Raw genomic sequence first — 16,285 nt, 5'->3', positions numbered from 1 at the left:
AGTTCCTTTCTCTTCCTCATAGTCATCCATTTCTCAGACATAATGGCATCTTTGTAAGTCCCATGACTCTCGGTAGATACAATAGGAGATGGCTGAGGCATTGAAGTAGTGGACAATGACTTAGTCCAGGGTGATGTAGGGAGTGATGAGTCTGCAACAAGTTTAGCATTAGACAAGGCAGATGAATTATGCTTCACACTGTTTTGGCCAAGAGTTGCAATAGACTGGGTTCTGGTAACCCTAGGCTTCCTAACAGGGCAATCTCTAATAAGATGACCTTCTTGAAGACAATAAAAACATGCATTGGTCTTGTTCAAATATACTGTTTGCTGCTCCAGTTCAAATCCTGGACCAAACAATCTAATATTTTTCAGGCAAAGGAGTAGTCAGATCCATTTCTACACACACTCGTGGGTGGACACGCAAGCTGGAAAATTTATCAGTTGGTTGCTTACACCACATGACTCTACCAAGTTGAGAAGCAATGTTTTTAAGAAAAGGTCGGAAGGCCAAATTAAGATATGGAAATTCAAGCCACATAGGATAGCGTGCAGGGGAGGGGCCCTCTGGATGAAAATCTGAAGCACTGCTTGGGCTTGCTCGGCAGTTTTAAACATGCAAGAAACGTAGCCTTTACCTAGTCCTCTGATATTTTCAATATCCCATCCCCTGTTTTCCCAATTTTGTTTTGCCCATTTGTAGAAATCAATTTCGGAAGATATCCCCCTTAAAATAAATAAAATGACAGTTCTGGTTTGATATTCAGGAATATATTCAGCAACATCATCCGGGAGTTGGAACTCTAGAGTTTTACCGTGATCTATAGCTGAAGATTCATGCATCATTTCCTCAGTTGCAGGGGTTTGATGATCACTAGCTTGATCCATCTTTTTCTCAGCCACCGCCGAGGGTTTTTCGCCACACGACTTACCATTTCCCTTGTTATCCTCAGACGACTCCATATCTGCAACAGGGTCAAAGGATTCGCCTTCTGTTGAACAACCCATTTGTCTAGCAGCCGTTTTTAACCTCATTAGGGTTTCACTACTCAAGCCACTACCTTTTTTTGGTTCCAAATAACCAGTGTAACGGCTAGCAGAAGAAAGGAAAGGATGCGGGCTGCTCATGCGCCGCACGGCTCAAAAAGAAGCTGCCAGGAGTGTTTCGCGTGGTCTGTGTCACTGGTTTTCGCTGGATTTCGCCTCGTCTCTCAAATATACAATTCATTCCTACAATACAAACATATAGACGAAATAAAAGTCAAAAGAAGATATATACAAATCTTTGTCAATCAAATTAATTACTTGGATCCATATATATGAATGCTAGAGTTTGATACTAATATACAAGTCCTATGCAGAAACAAATCCAAGCTAGGGAATCTCGTTGTATTCTATACTGTAGGATTTTCATGTGGATAACTGGTCCACTATTTATGTAACTCACGGGAGAGTTACTGTTTCGATTGGCCCCGAGAATTCTTTGGTCACCGACTGTAAAATCCCGCAGACCACAGTATTTCCGCTCCTGTACTCGTTCCCCTTCAATGATTAAAGAATTTGTTAATAATCTCGAGTATTGAAACATTATCAGAAGATATCCAGAGAAATTCATAATACTTCAGTGGTTCTAATTAATGAAGGGAATCCATTCGGCCTTGCTGGGAATCCCTCCGTTCACAACTGTCAGCAAGTAGTACCCCGACGGAGAAGCTACCGAGCTGGGCGGAGCCGTCAAACCCACCAAATACCCGCCACTCTCTTTCACAACAGCTGTGGCTGCCAGCGCCAGCATTCTCTGATTCATCGACCACGCGTGCGTCGTGAAAGGAGGGGCGTAAGCATGAAAACGAAGATTGGTACTTGGACGCCTTGGAAGAGAGAAGCGCACGATGAATTTGGAGCCGTACTTTATCTCCCTCGTAGAAATGGAAGTAATGGCTGCCCTTTTGGGGTCGTAATTAGAATGCAGATAATTAGGAATGTACGCTTCCAAGCGAAGTTCTGTTGGGAAAGGCACGCCAGAGAAGCGGTACCCAAAATTGGAGTTGCTCCCGCCAACAAGGACCCGTCCATCAGGAAGAACATTTGCAGTAGAGTGATACACTCGAGGAATTCCTGTAGCAACCAGGACCCGGAACCGATTCCCTAGGACTTCAGCGGGGCTGTAGCGAAAAGGGCTCAGAGAAGGCTCTCTCGCTAATTGCAAACCGGCGGTTCCTTTCTTGGCGCCGTTGATTATGAGGATTTCGCTGGTGGAGATAATGAGCATGTCGTTCATCACCCTCGGGCCTGGCATTTCCTCCATTGTCCATGTTGGATTTGACGATGTTATCTCCAATCTTCCGCAACTCTTGACCGCCTCCACGAACGTCTGGTTAAATCTGGCTTTTTTGAAGGCTCCGTCGGGCGCTCCCCCGCAGATGAGAATCTCCACCCTTTGGAAATTGTTAACGGAGTCGAGGGGCAGCACGACGGACGAACCCGATGAAGGGTAGTTCCGTGCACCACCGCCAGGCATCGTGGGGAATGTTCTGACCACCTTATTATTCTTGTAGTCGAGGAGGATCGAATCCTTGTTGGCAAAGATGAAGAGATTGCCATCAGAAGACAAATGTGTGAACGGATACAAATTGTTCTCCACGTCGACCGTATTTGTCTTTACCAAAAACGGGAGCCGGAAGGCTCCCTCGCCCGGTCTCTTAGGAACGAATTCATAACTAAACGATCTTCGACCTCCCACAACGATGACCCGATCATCGGGAAACATCTGATCGGAAGCATACCATCTTCGGGATGACAGCAACGTGGAAGACTCGACCCAGTCGCAAGACGAATCCGAACATGGAGTGAAGGAACGGATCACCCTGTCACCGTTGCTCCATCCGCCAGTCTGTACGAGCGTGCCGTTGCTGGCAAAAGAGCCGGAAGAACAAAACGTGTCGGTGACGACGTGTAGAGGCCTGACCTTGCTGGAGGCAATATCATATTCGATGGAGTGTGCCCAACAATCCTCGCTAGCCGGTGGTGTTTTGCTATTGCAGGGCGGGTCAGTTCTGCTTATATTAGATGGACCCGCGAGCGTCTGGTCGAAGATGAGCACCTTATTGGTGTGTAAAAGTGTCATATGCATCGCTGCAACACCCGCGTTTTCCACCAGAAGCTCCCATCTTCCTTCGTGGAGCTGATCTGCTCCAACGTTTACACAACAAATTACTAGAGCGCATAACAACGATGATTGAATCCATGGTCGCTTTGATAATCTAAATCCCTCCATCATCATCCACTTGCCTTGTACAATGTCAGCAGCAACTGAAATCTAGCACTCATAAAACTTACAGCCTATTTCTCCCCGCTATCTTTTGCTTACTCAATACGTCTGATACTTGTATGATAAGACTGATATCTGCGATTTATGAAGGAGCTTTAACTCTATTTATATGCTATGCGGTCTCCGCGCCACGAATGCCACTTGCTTACGCCTCACATTATATATGCTGGAATGCCACGGTTTGGGACTTTCTTTTTATTTAATTATTTTATTGATCACGGAATAAGAGTTTGTGTTAACAAGCATGTGAAATTTACAAACGTACAGCTAATACAACGCGCTAGTTTTGATGGCACCGTAGGGAATTTATATCGTCTTACGCGTTTCTTGTAATCGGGCCCAACTTCTGTAATAAGTTCGACAAAATGGATTTCTAACATGTCTGGGGCCACACGAAAAACTATGGGTTGGCCATTCCAAATCTTTGCGATCACCCACAGCAAAACTCATCATAAAATTACATTCCTTCCCCCACGTGGGCGCTTTGGCTCTAGCAATGTCTGGACACATTTTGTTCTTCCATCCAACGTTTGAGGCACATGTCTCTATTATTATTATTATTATTATTATTATTATTATTATTATTTTTTATGAAGGGTTCGCAAGGCAAGAGGCACGAAGTCTGCGAGTTACCAACCAGCGAAGGTCATCACATAGACTTTTTAGGAACCCGATACGGGCCCACTCGTGCTTGAAACCTCTTCGCCTTAGAGCCAAGTACTGAGGGGCATCCACGCCATCAAAATCACCTAGGGCACAATCCCAACCTCATCCCGTATGATGTCGGAGCCTTGCACTCACCAAGACTTGATTATTTATTATTTTTGTAGAAAAGAGCCCTCTTAACTCAGAAAGAAAGATAAACACGGGGTGACAGAGATTAATAGGAAATAAGAAGATTAAGTTGGAATGCAAGGCAAGCTATTGGAATTTAAAAGTAAGATGTAGAACATAAAGGTAGCACGATATGCTACACTTAAAATACATGAAGAAGAATAAGCAAACAGTAAAATGTATGAGATCAGTAAACCCCACTGTTGGTAATGAGTGATGATAGGAAATGACATACAGAAAAACGAACTCTACCTACTATACAAAGACATAGGCTTTTGATAGCGTGAAATGAAGTCGAGTATATAAAGTTAAAATCCATTTCGCTAAATGGGAGTAAAAAGCATTACCTTCCTCCAATTAGTCAACGAGCTTTGAATCGGAACGGCATGCAAATGTGTAGGAAGATCATGCTTCTCCCACATGTTCACTTAAATCAATATTGCTAGCGAACATTGCTTTAGGTAATAAATCCTTTTCATTTATTTTTGTGTCAGTGGGTATTTCCCTTTCCCTCATAAGTGAAATCAAGTGATTCAGTCGATGATAGTTGCCATTCACTTAGGAGTGTTCAATTAACGATGGATATCATTGGACTTCTACTGTTTTAAAAATTTTCTTTTGGGCATCGAAGTTAAGCAAAGTAGAGAAAATTATGAAGATTAAATTGCAGATTGTTATCTTTTTATTTTTATATTTATAAAAATATGAAACATATTACTATTTTTTATCTAAAGTGTTTTGATTATTTATTTTCAATAATAAGGAATATTTGAAATTATAATTATATATATTTATTTGATACTGTTTGAATAGCTAACGGGCTAAAGTCTACATTATTTAATATTTGTTGAGATAAATTATTTTTATGTGTTAAGCTCAAGTAGAATCGAACTCAAGGCCTCTTATATAAAAGCTTCACAAGTTACCATTGTCTTGTAAGCTCTTGCCCATGTAGTTGTGATATTTTTTTTATATATTAAAAAAATGGCTAAAATGGGGGCTGACCCAAAGGTAGAAAAACAAGGCTGAAGATCAGTCGAACGTCATTACCATACAATTAACCAACTACCTTTCTTAATACTAAAAACCCCACATTACAATGTTCATATACTTAAACTTAGTACAACTATTAGCTAACATATTGTCATAATTATACAAAAACTTTTCCCTCTTAACAATTCTTGGCATAAACCCAATCCAATAATTAACATAATAAGCCCCATCAGCCAAACAATAACTAGTAAATGTAAACAAAAAAAAAGAAAAACAAGGGACCAAGAGCTAACTCTCCTGTTGGTTGTTTAGGTTCTATAGTAGAAGCAACAACCAATCATTTTCCAAGAAACCATACACCGAGAAGGTGGTCTCGATGTCCTTAGTGTCCTTGCTCTCCTCCTCTCTAATTTGTAGAAGATGGAGGGTGGTTGCAAGAGAATGCATCACACAAACAAAAAAATTTGTTACCACATCAAACTTGTTTTTGATGTCCTCATTATTTTTTATTAGGCTTGTAACGGATCCTCCAACTTGGAAAAATACTAATTAATCAGTGGATGGTTGTTAGTAGTGACTTGTGGCATAGTCTTATCCTCTTTCCATTGATCTCCTCCCATGGACATCTCATCCTGGACCTTTTTTAATTCTTTGTCCCTTGATTCTGAGCTTCCAAGTTTAAAACTTTGATGGGGGAGGTAACCATCCCTTGATCACTCTTATCACCCTCTTTTGTAGAATCAGGGGTGTTGGCCTTAATTTTGAAAGTATCCTACACCCTAGAAGCCATAGGACTATCCTAACCACCTTCAATAGTTTCATTCTTGTCATCAATAGTCATCCCCTCATCATCTTGCTTACCATAGTTCCTCCTACTTGATTTTGTTTTAGGTTTAAGGCTTCTTTTCTTACTAGATTTCTTTGTAGAATTATAACTGATCAATTTTTTCGTGCTTATAGTAGTAGATGTCCTCTTGTCTCTCAGTCTTTTGCTATAGCTATCAATTACCTTCCTAGCCATATCTCTAGTACTTTCCACACCCAATATCTCCATTTTCTTCATTTTAACCTTCCTAAAACTAGTAGAGGGCTTGTTATCATCCTGAGCTTTTTCAAAATAGGATGAAGTCTAGGCAACATCAGTAATCTTGGGTGGGGAAGGGACCAGGCTAGGAATCTAAGGGTTAAGACCCTTGTAAAAGTTAAACAGGAAAACCATTAAGGCTTGATGACATATGGTGAAGCTCTTTTTCCTTCTTCTTTCTTTTTGTGTACATTCCAAACAAAATCAGAAAAATAAATGCTTTCCCTATTCATATGGTAGTTGAGAATAGGGAAATGATAATAATAAATCACCTTATATGTGTCTTCCATTGTGACATACCTCATAATTTCATAGCAGACCATGTCCTAAGGTTTTGGTAGCTCCTCATAAGAAAACCCAACACAGAAACAAACAAGAGCTTCATTGGGTTGAAAAAATTCCTTAGGATTGTCTTGTCCGCAACCCTTGCCTGCTTCCTCTAGTTTTTTCCTTCCATAGCTAGAGTAGTGGGATTAGCAATAAACTCCTTCATAATTTCAAATGAGACCCCATGTATAGTCACCCAACAGGTCTTCCAGGAGTCTATAAATTTCCATGGGACCCTCTCATTGTGAACATCAATGCATTCCATAAATGGAACTATACCCCTTTCCCTCATGTAAGTCTAGACTACTTTGTCCTTCCTCATAACTTCTTTGATTCTATTTGGTTCAATCCAAGTATTGGCATTTTCCATCAATTCATCATCACTAAGCTCAACCACTAAATATTGACAACTTCTAATCATCTACTTAGCAAGGTAAATGTACATTTAACAAAAACAAAGACATTTTCTTTCTATGCGGTAAGATTGATTAATAATAGTGGAAATTGTGTTTTAATTTCACTTATGATTTTTGCATGTGCACTTAAGTTAATAAATATTTTCTTCATGAGACCTCACCCCTTCCCTAATTATTCTCAAAAAATGCTTTTGAAGAGGTAGAAAGGCTCAAGGCTCATCCTTTTGGATTCAAACAAATTGCACCATATCTTGCCTTGGGTTATGGACTCTCTCTTGGCTTGAACTCATTTTTGTGATATTAATTAAAAAAGGTATTCCAATTTAAAATCACCATCAAAAAATCCCGCATCTTGTAATGTGCACCCTCATAAATTTGGATCCCACTAAATACTTGCACAAATTGGTCATTATTGCATCAAAAGATTTTTTTGAACAAGTGTTAAAACTGTCATCAAGAGATCATTTCCCCTATCCCAAATCCTTGTATTATTGACATCGTGTTTGTGCATTGCTTGACTATTCACCACTTGGTTTCCCTCATGGTACACATGGTGTATGGTGGTCTTAATTAATCTATTTAATAATATTTGGGCATCCCTTAAAATTTTGAATGGCCTCAATGACTAGCATTGAGTCATCCTCAATTCCTAATTTGTAGTGAAATAACTAGCACAATGGAAAAGATAATATGAAATATTAAAAAAATAATTGATTATAACTTAGAGTAATAGGCCACTACAAGGGGGTAACCCCCAAATATCTCTAATAAGAACTTGAAATAAGACTCACAACCTCTTACATATACCTAATTATGCTTAGGCTGAATAGACACAACCCTATATAACACCTAGGCCAACCTACCTACCTAAATAAAATAATAATAATGATAACATGACTTAATTAAGGATTAATATAGCCACACGTTGACTATTCATAACCCTATATACACATATAATAAGGGTATAACATACTCCCTCTCTTCAAAGAAGCATTGTCCTTAATGCTAACTAAGTGTGGATTCTTTTGAATGAACTCCTCATCCTCTCATGCAGCCTCTTCAACTAGTAAATTCTTCTATTGGATGAGATACTAGGTGAGGGTTCTATTCCTTAGCTTCTTCATGCGTGTTTGACGAATGCACTTTGGTTATGGTAGTACTATTTTAGTAGGAATATTCTATCCAATTACCTTCTTCAAACAAGAAACATGAAAAAATGGTTGTATCTTATTGTTGGTGGCAAATCTAGCTTGTAGGCAACACTACCAATCTTTTGCATGATTTGGTATGGTCCATAATATCATGGAGACAACCTTTTATTATTTTCTTGTTGGTTCATTAGGATTTGTTTATAAGGCTGCAATCTTAACAAGACCTAATCCCCAACTTCAAAATTTCTTTCACTATGATGTTGGTTTGCCTATTGTTTCATTGGATTTTATGCCATAGCTAAATTTTCCCGATGTCCTGAAAGTACATGTTGTTTATGAGCTAGTAGTCCTCTACTGCCTGAACTCTTGGTGACACCTTTAATGATGATGTAATTGAAGGAGGATGATATCCATAAAGTGCCAAAAATGGAGACATATTTTATGAGCTATTAAAAGAAGTGCTCTACCACCATTCTACAAGAGGTAGCCAATCAACCCATTGAGATTGTTTCTCTACAATGAAACAATATAGATATCATTCCAAACATCTATTAATAACCTTAGTTTTCCCATCTAATTGAGGGTGATATGAAGAACTATGAGCCAATTTAGTATCTATAAATGAGAATAAATCTTTCTAGAAGTGATTAGTAAAGATAGGATCATGATCACTAACAATAACCTTAGGCGTACCATGTAGCTTTTGGATATTCTCCAAGAAAATTTTTGCTACTATACATGTTCTAAATGCATGTGATAATGTAATAAAATGTGCATATTGGACCTAATGTCAACCAATGTATTGATGGCATCTAGCAACACCTCCTTAATATTATGATTCACCTACATTAGTGGGGGTTATAAATTTCTTGGAAGTATCTAGTGTTCCAAGTAGTAATTTTGACACTGTTTCTATCAAAGAGCTTTTGGATAGTACTCCTCATGTTATGTTTGGAGGTTGAATGATGAAGGAAATTTATATTTCTATCCCCTTCAATAAGCCACTAAACCCTAAATCTATGCTTCTAGAATACTTCTTCTCTTCCTACGATTGTCTCCCATTTCCTTTGCCAATACTTTTCTTTCTCATGAGTGGCTAGAGATAGGTCCCCCTTTTCCATACACTCTTGGATATCTTCTATTTTCCATCTATTTCCTTTTCTTGTTTGAAAATATCTCTAGAGGATGAATTATTCAAATGTATGACCTCCCTTTTAATGCTCTCATGGTTTCTAGCTATGGTAAACATGGTAGTTACTAGGACTCTAATATTCCACCATTGATTAATACAATTGCTAAATTTTGGATAGGAATAACACATAATCTCATACCTAAAGGGTTTCTTTCTATTAGGACATCAACTCTCTCCATGAAAGGTGCAAGTAAATGTTTCACCTATTGTAGCCTCATACTTAAAAAGTGTAAAAATATGTAGATATGGAAAATAATATAAATGGTTGGAAATCACACCAATAATTTATGGATGATACAATCCTTCTGGATTAAGCTACTATTCCAAAGCCTATTGAGTGGAGAAAATTACTTTAGGATTATGTAGTTGTTTTGGGTCCAAGAATCATAAAAGAGTGCCTATATTTCTTTAATACTTATCTCAATAGGTCCACTATATAATTTCTTCCATATTGATTATATACCATTCATAAATCCATTTATATTGCATTTACAATAAAAATTCTTGTAATCGTTGACCACCACATTAATGATCATGAAAAATTGTAAAGATAGGGGCAATGAAATAATGGGGGAAGATAGAAATCATGTAACTCCATTATTTGTATCACCTTACCTTTTATATTCCCGATTGAATTTATAATGAAATAATGTTAGGAGGGTATTTTTATAAAAGAAGAAAAGATGTTGCAAGAGCAGATAAATAGAAGCACACCATACCATTTTGTTTTTTTGGTCTTATTTTTCAGTTATAGTACTTTGGAGGCCCACCATCCTCATCCTACTACCATTGAGACTTCGCTATAAAAGGTCTATATGCTGGGCATACAAAATGAATTCTTTCAACTCAAGGATTGGATGTGATTTCTATAACAAGACCCATTGCATTAATTGCTCAGGGAGTTGCATAAATTATTTTTCGAACTAGTTTTCCCCATGAAATCTAGCATTTCTCATTTAAATTTATTAAGTGTTGCAACAATGTGGGTTTTATTTCATTCATGGTTTTATATTACTACTGTATTTGATAATCAATGTTTAACTTCTCATCATTTGTTTATTATTCTTTAAATGATGAATTCCTTGGGATTTTTCCTTCTAAATATGTTAATCTACTAAAGACCTCTTTTGGAACTATGTTACCTTATGTCCATCTTTGATATTAAGATAATTCCCAAGAGACGATGAAAAATTCATTTACTAAGTTCATCATATTTTTCTATTAGTCCTATTTGGCTTGCTCAATAGGGAGTCATTTCCTACTTTTGTCTCTCTAATCAACTAAGATTTTAAAAAGATTTTTTTGATGTTTACATCATTTAGTACTAGTTTCTCTTTCTACTATTAAGAGAGCAAATTTCCTTTTTGCCAATCATAGATTAACACACACACACACACACACACACACACACACACACACACACACACACACACACACACACACACATCTATACATATACATCAATAGAAACAAGGAGTTGGGTCTCAATTCCGCGGAAGTCCATGGATAGAGATTGTGCCCCTTTAGAAACAGGTACTTGTTTTTAAAAAATGGGTACCTATTTTAGGCTCGGGCAGCTAGTCGTAAATTTAAAAAATAGGCACCCATTTTAAAAAACATTGGGTACCTATTTTCTATTTTCAAAAAATGGGTACTCATTTTTTACTTTTAAAAAATGAGTACTCGTTTCCAAGAAATTAAAATTTTGATTTTTGGGGGGATTTTCTATGTCGATTTGATACTTTCAAAATGGGTACCCATTTTTTGAAATTCAAATAAAGGGTACCCATTTCTTACAACATTGGGTGGGATTTTTTCTCCCACATTGATTTTGGTTCGGGATAGGCTTGGTGAGACTAAGTCTATGATTTGACCTCTCAAGATTTGGCTAAGGCATTTAACTGAGAAATTCACACCTTGCCATAATTTTTAGAGGGTCTTCTTGATCAAATTTTTTTATGAAACAAAAACCCATTAGAGCTCTCACTATCTTAATTTAAGAAATATAAATTTTATAGTGCTATGATTTTATTTACTATTTTTGCATTATTTTTTAATGAAAGGTGGTAACTAAATGTAAAATGGTGAAGTTCACTAAAACTTTAATAACATTTTTATTTTAAATTTTTTCTTAAATTAATTTATATGTTATCAATCTACATACAATTATTTTGAGGTAAAAAATATAATATTTGAAAAAAGTGAAATTTTGATCAAATTATGGTCTTTGTACATGAGAGGATTTAAAATTTACCTTTATAGCCAATTAATAATTAATAATAATAAAATTATTCAATAAAAAATTAAGAAAAAATATTGTCATCAATCTTAGGTGTATTAGATAACTCCCCTTAAAAGGATTTACAAAAATTCAGTTGTTTGTGTCAAATTATGGTGTTTGTACATGAGTGTGGTATGGTCCTGAAACAAGCATTTTGAAAAAGTGCTTTTTAAAGATCCATACCAAAAACAAAATCTATCATATGGGTACACAAATAAATTACATATTAAAAAACTAGATTCTGAGCACTAAAATTTCTATTGCTGAAGCTTTCTTATATTCAATCTCTAAATGCCTTAAATTTTGACATCAATTGACAAAAAATTTCAAAAATAGAAAAAAAACTTCCTCTATGTATGTGCGCGCGCGCACACACACACACACACACACACACACACACGTACACACACACACACACACAGATATGTATACATGTATATATATACATATGTATATGTGTGTGCGTGTGTGTGTGTATATTTATGCACACACACACACACACAGATATATATATATATATATATATATATATATATATATATATATATATATATATATATATATATATATATATATATATGTCTATACATATATATATATATATATATATATATATATATATATATATATATATATATATATATATATATATATATATATATATATATGTCTATATATATATATATATATATATATATATATATGTCTATACATACATATATATATGTCTATACATATATATCTATACATATATATATGTCTATATATATATATATGTCTATACACACACACACACACACACACACACACACACACACACACACACACACACACACACACACATATCTGTGTGAGTGTGTATTTATATATGTATATGTGTTGGTAAACAAATTTGTCTCTTGAAAAATATGTGATTTGGTTCAATGGATTGTGGTAAATCAATTTTTTCAATAGTTGGATAGGCCCTTGATATATGATCTTCCTCTACGTTTAGAGGGGTGGCTCTTGCATAAGGCATAAGTTTTGATTCTTCAATAAAGATGTATTCAAACTTGAAGGTTAGAGAGAAAGTTACTGATGACGAATGAACCAAACGACTTTAAAGCTGTCTTAGATTAAAGTAAACTCTTAATAAAGATAATCAAGAACTATGCTTGAAGATGATTATTAGCACAATGTTGATTCAAGATTCATGAACATTTTCATAATACCATGAAAACATTCATTGCAAAGAGAATCAACCCTTTTATGCTTCACCAATTTAGATTTTTGTAAACAACTCGAATGTGCTTTCCTTTATTTTCTTAGACCAAGAACATAAGAAGAATTTTTTATTACAAAGACGAAATTTGTACACACTTTACAAAAATTGTCTTATCATCAAAATTCTAACATAAGTGTTCCCTAATTCCAAAGTCCAAAAAGTCGCCTTTTACATGCATTGTTCATGAATTTATAAACTATTCTAGCATAACTAACTTTTCAAGTTTGCAACTACCTTAAAAAAAAAAAAAATTTAACTTATGACTCACAACAAGTGACATGTCCAGGACTTAAAAATATGTAATTTTATAGATAAACATGTGATTGATTTTGTTAAGGTAGAGTGTTGTCTTTGCATCCTTTTTGTCATGCTTGTACAATCATCCCACCATCAACTCTCCACCTATACCACAAAGTATGACCATACCTAAAAATATTCATAATTTCAAAACCAGTGCATCCATAAGCTCTTCTCACCAATTTTCTCATGAGTAAAATATAAAATCCAACCACACCTCAATATGTCCATCAATTTACTCTTTGAAATACTTTTTCAAATTTCATAATTATTACTCACACTCTCACTTTGGAATTGGGCAATTAGTAGCTTTCCAAAGCCTTTTGAAAGACACCAACTTTGTATTTACATACAATATCTTATTATATTAGATAATTCACAATGCTTTTATATGCTACTTTTCTTAGATAGTATGATCCAAGAGATTTTCATTGAATTACTTTGTGTGTTCAAGATAAATATATGTATCGACTTCTACAAGATTCACAATTGGTGATGCATTTGTTTGCAAAATTTCCAAGGATTTTTCAATGAATTAATTTTGTGCATTATTTCCAATCATCATAGTCACGAGGCCACTTCTTTGGAGCATTTTGTAAAACAATTCACGCTCATTGTCTTAGCTAACACATTGCACATACATGTCTTTCCATCATGAAATTCTATGGAACCACATTACTTTGAGACATTCCATCAAACATTTCAAGTAAAGGTGATATTAGAGGAATGTGAACTTTCATATCAATGCAAGGAATTCTTTTCGTGAACCTTCCTCACTTTGGTTTCTTATTATACCTGTATCCATTTGTTTGGTGATGATTGATTATCCCACCTATGATTCAATGCCTCTTTGATATACAAACAATCAATTAGAAGTTTATTCTACCTTTGGGTAAAATAAGGGTTTGTAGTATCCTATCAACATTGACATGATTATTGTGTGAGAGGATGTCAAAGGTAGCAGATTATGACTCCAACATAGCTAATTACATTCACTTGAATTTATTAAAACCTTTTCATAGCTTGATTTATGCACACAACTATCATTGTGTGAAAATTTTATCTTCATGTCATTTTATCTCATAACCCCCGTGATGCCTTTGAGTGCAAATTTTGGATGCATTTTGTATGAATTTGTATTAACGGCTATTCATAGAGGGGCTCCTACATGTTTTAATGACACTAATTTGAAGTTCTATTTTGCATTTACATACAGAACTTTCAAGTTGGAGTTCCCTCACTAGCTTATAGTGGAGTAGTCAGGCAAGCCACTCCTAGAATAAGTATATTGTGCACACCAAGGAATACATGTAATCCTTGTATAATAAGGATGACATGACTTTATTGCATTTAGTCAAATAATTTTCATGTTAGGTCTGTGCTCTTATGCTTTAAATATATTTTTGTTAATTCGACAATTATTTGTGAGCCATGATTCTTCTTTGGTACTTCACACAAATATAAATTTTCTTTGTTGAGTATGACCTACTGATATTTGATTATTTGAAACATCTTGGAAAATATATTACTAATGATAACCTACAATTAACTCAAAGAATATATCCCTATTCACTATATTTGGAAGGTAAATACTCTTTAAGAAAGTTCTTCAATTATTTCACTACTTCAACTATGCTTCCCATTCACTATTTTCTATGGATTTGAATGATGCCAAAATTTGGATCATCTTCAATTTTAGTGAATTGTTAAACCTATGACTATGTATTGCACTATCGTGTTGAAGGAGGCACTCAACTTGATGAAGTTCCTTCATCCTTGTCATTCCTGCATCCTTTCATGAACTCTATGTGGTACTTGTTCATAGTTGGGGTTCAACTTCAAAAGTTTGGGTTAGGATTAGGGAAAAATGTTTTGGCTAATAGTTCAAAATCCAATTCAAACTTCTCAACCTTAACTTTATAAAAAGTTAAGGTTTGAGGAGAGAGAGTGTATAGAAGTTTGGAGAGAGAGAATAAGAAACATTAACCATTAACTCAAACTCCCCAACTCACACTCTCTAGCCTAAACTTTTTCTAAAATGTTATGGTTCATGGAGAGAGAGTGAGCATTGGTTTGGGGAGAGAGTGGAAAGTTGTAGCTTTAATATTTTCTTCCCCAATTAAATTAAAATTTTGGAATTTTGGACACAATAAATCCCAAGGCAACAACTAGCTCTATCTGGGGACAAGGACTATAAAGTATATAGGATGAACATAAAAATTTGGAAGGCTATTTTTGTTGGAATTATTTATAATAACTAAGAGTGGGGGAGGGGTGAATCAGTTATCCAAGGTCCAAATGTACAAATAATTTTTTTCACAATTTAGTGAACCCATATCTATAAAACATTTTTCATCATGCATGCATCCATTAGATTATGTAATCACTAAAACTTGTAGGTTACTATTAAATCAATTTGCAGAAATGTAAACATGAAACATAATTTATTCAAAAAATATTTGACACATTGATTTAACTTGGAAACCATATTTGTGAAAAACCACCAGTAACATGCTACTCATTCTCACTTTTCTAAAGTGATGCCCTTTGAAAGGCCAACTTTGTTAAAAGGTTACAATGCACACTATTAAATGTGACCTCATTAAAGGATTTCAATCACCCTGTTAGGAGTGAGCCTTGTTAGAGGACTTTAGATCATTCCTTGGAAAGTAACCTAGTTAAAGGATTTACAAATGATTGTTAGTTCAACCTTAATCTAAAGGATTTACGCTAGACTGATATAGTGATTAAAGAGTAATAGTAAGGTTTGATCTAATTAACAACTTAGAAACACACTTGCATACTACAAATCTCTCTTTCAATCCTCTATTCTACTTGGCTTTTATACACTTAAGCTCTGATAGCTTGTTCACGCTTCAAGCATTCATACCCTTAAGCCTTCTTTCTTTGCTTACCATAGCAGTCTATTTTCTTAGGTCACTGAATGAAGTAATACCTTAGACTCCTAGTCTTCCTTAGGTTCTTGCACATGACAACCCTTGCTTCTGACCAACCATCTATAAAAGTAGAGAATTAAGATCTTTTACCATTCATCCTCCATCGTCCATTTTAGTGTTAGGTCAGATTAGGTAGGCTTGAATGAATCTACTCCTCAT

General features: G+C 35.5%; 1 pseudogene; it reads right to left on the bottom strand.

Moving 5' to 3' along the window:
• Window positions 1–1,481: 1,481 nt before the first annotated feature.
• Window positions 1,482–3,282, bottom strand: LOC149580205 (aldehyde oxidase GLOX pseudogene; annotated as a pseudogene).
• Window positions 3,283–16,285: the final 13,003 nt, after the last annotated feature.

The sequence above is a fragment of the Cupressus sempervirens genome, chromosome 1, assembly GCF_028749045.1.
Source record: "Cupressus sempervirens isolate cs-2001-9-10 chromosome 1, ASM2874904v1, whole genome shotgun sequence".
In the NCBI taxonomy this organism is placed as follows: domain Eukaryota; kingdom Viridiplantae; phylum Streptophyta; class Pinopsida; order Cupressales; family Cupressaceae; genus Cupressus; species Cupressus sempervirens.
This window is presented reverse-complemented; position numbering and strand designations above follow the sequence as displayed.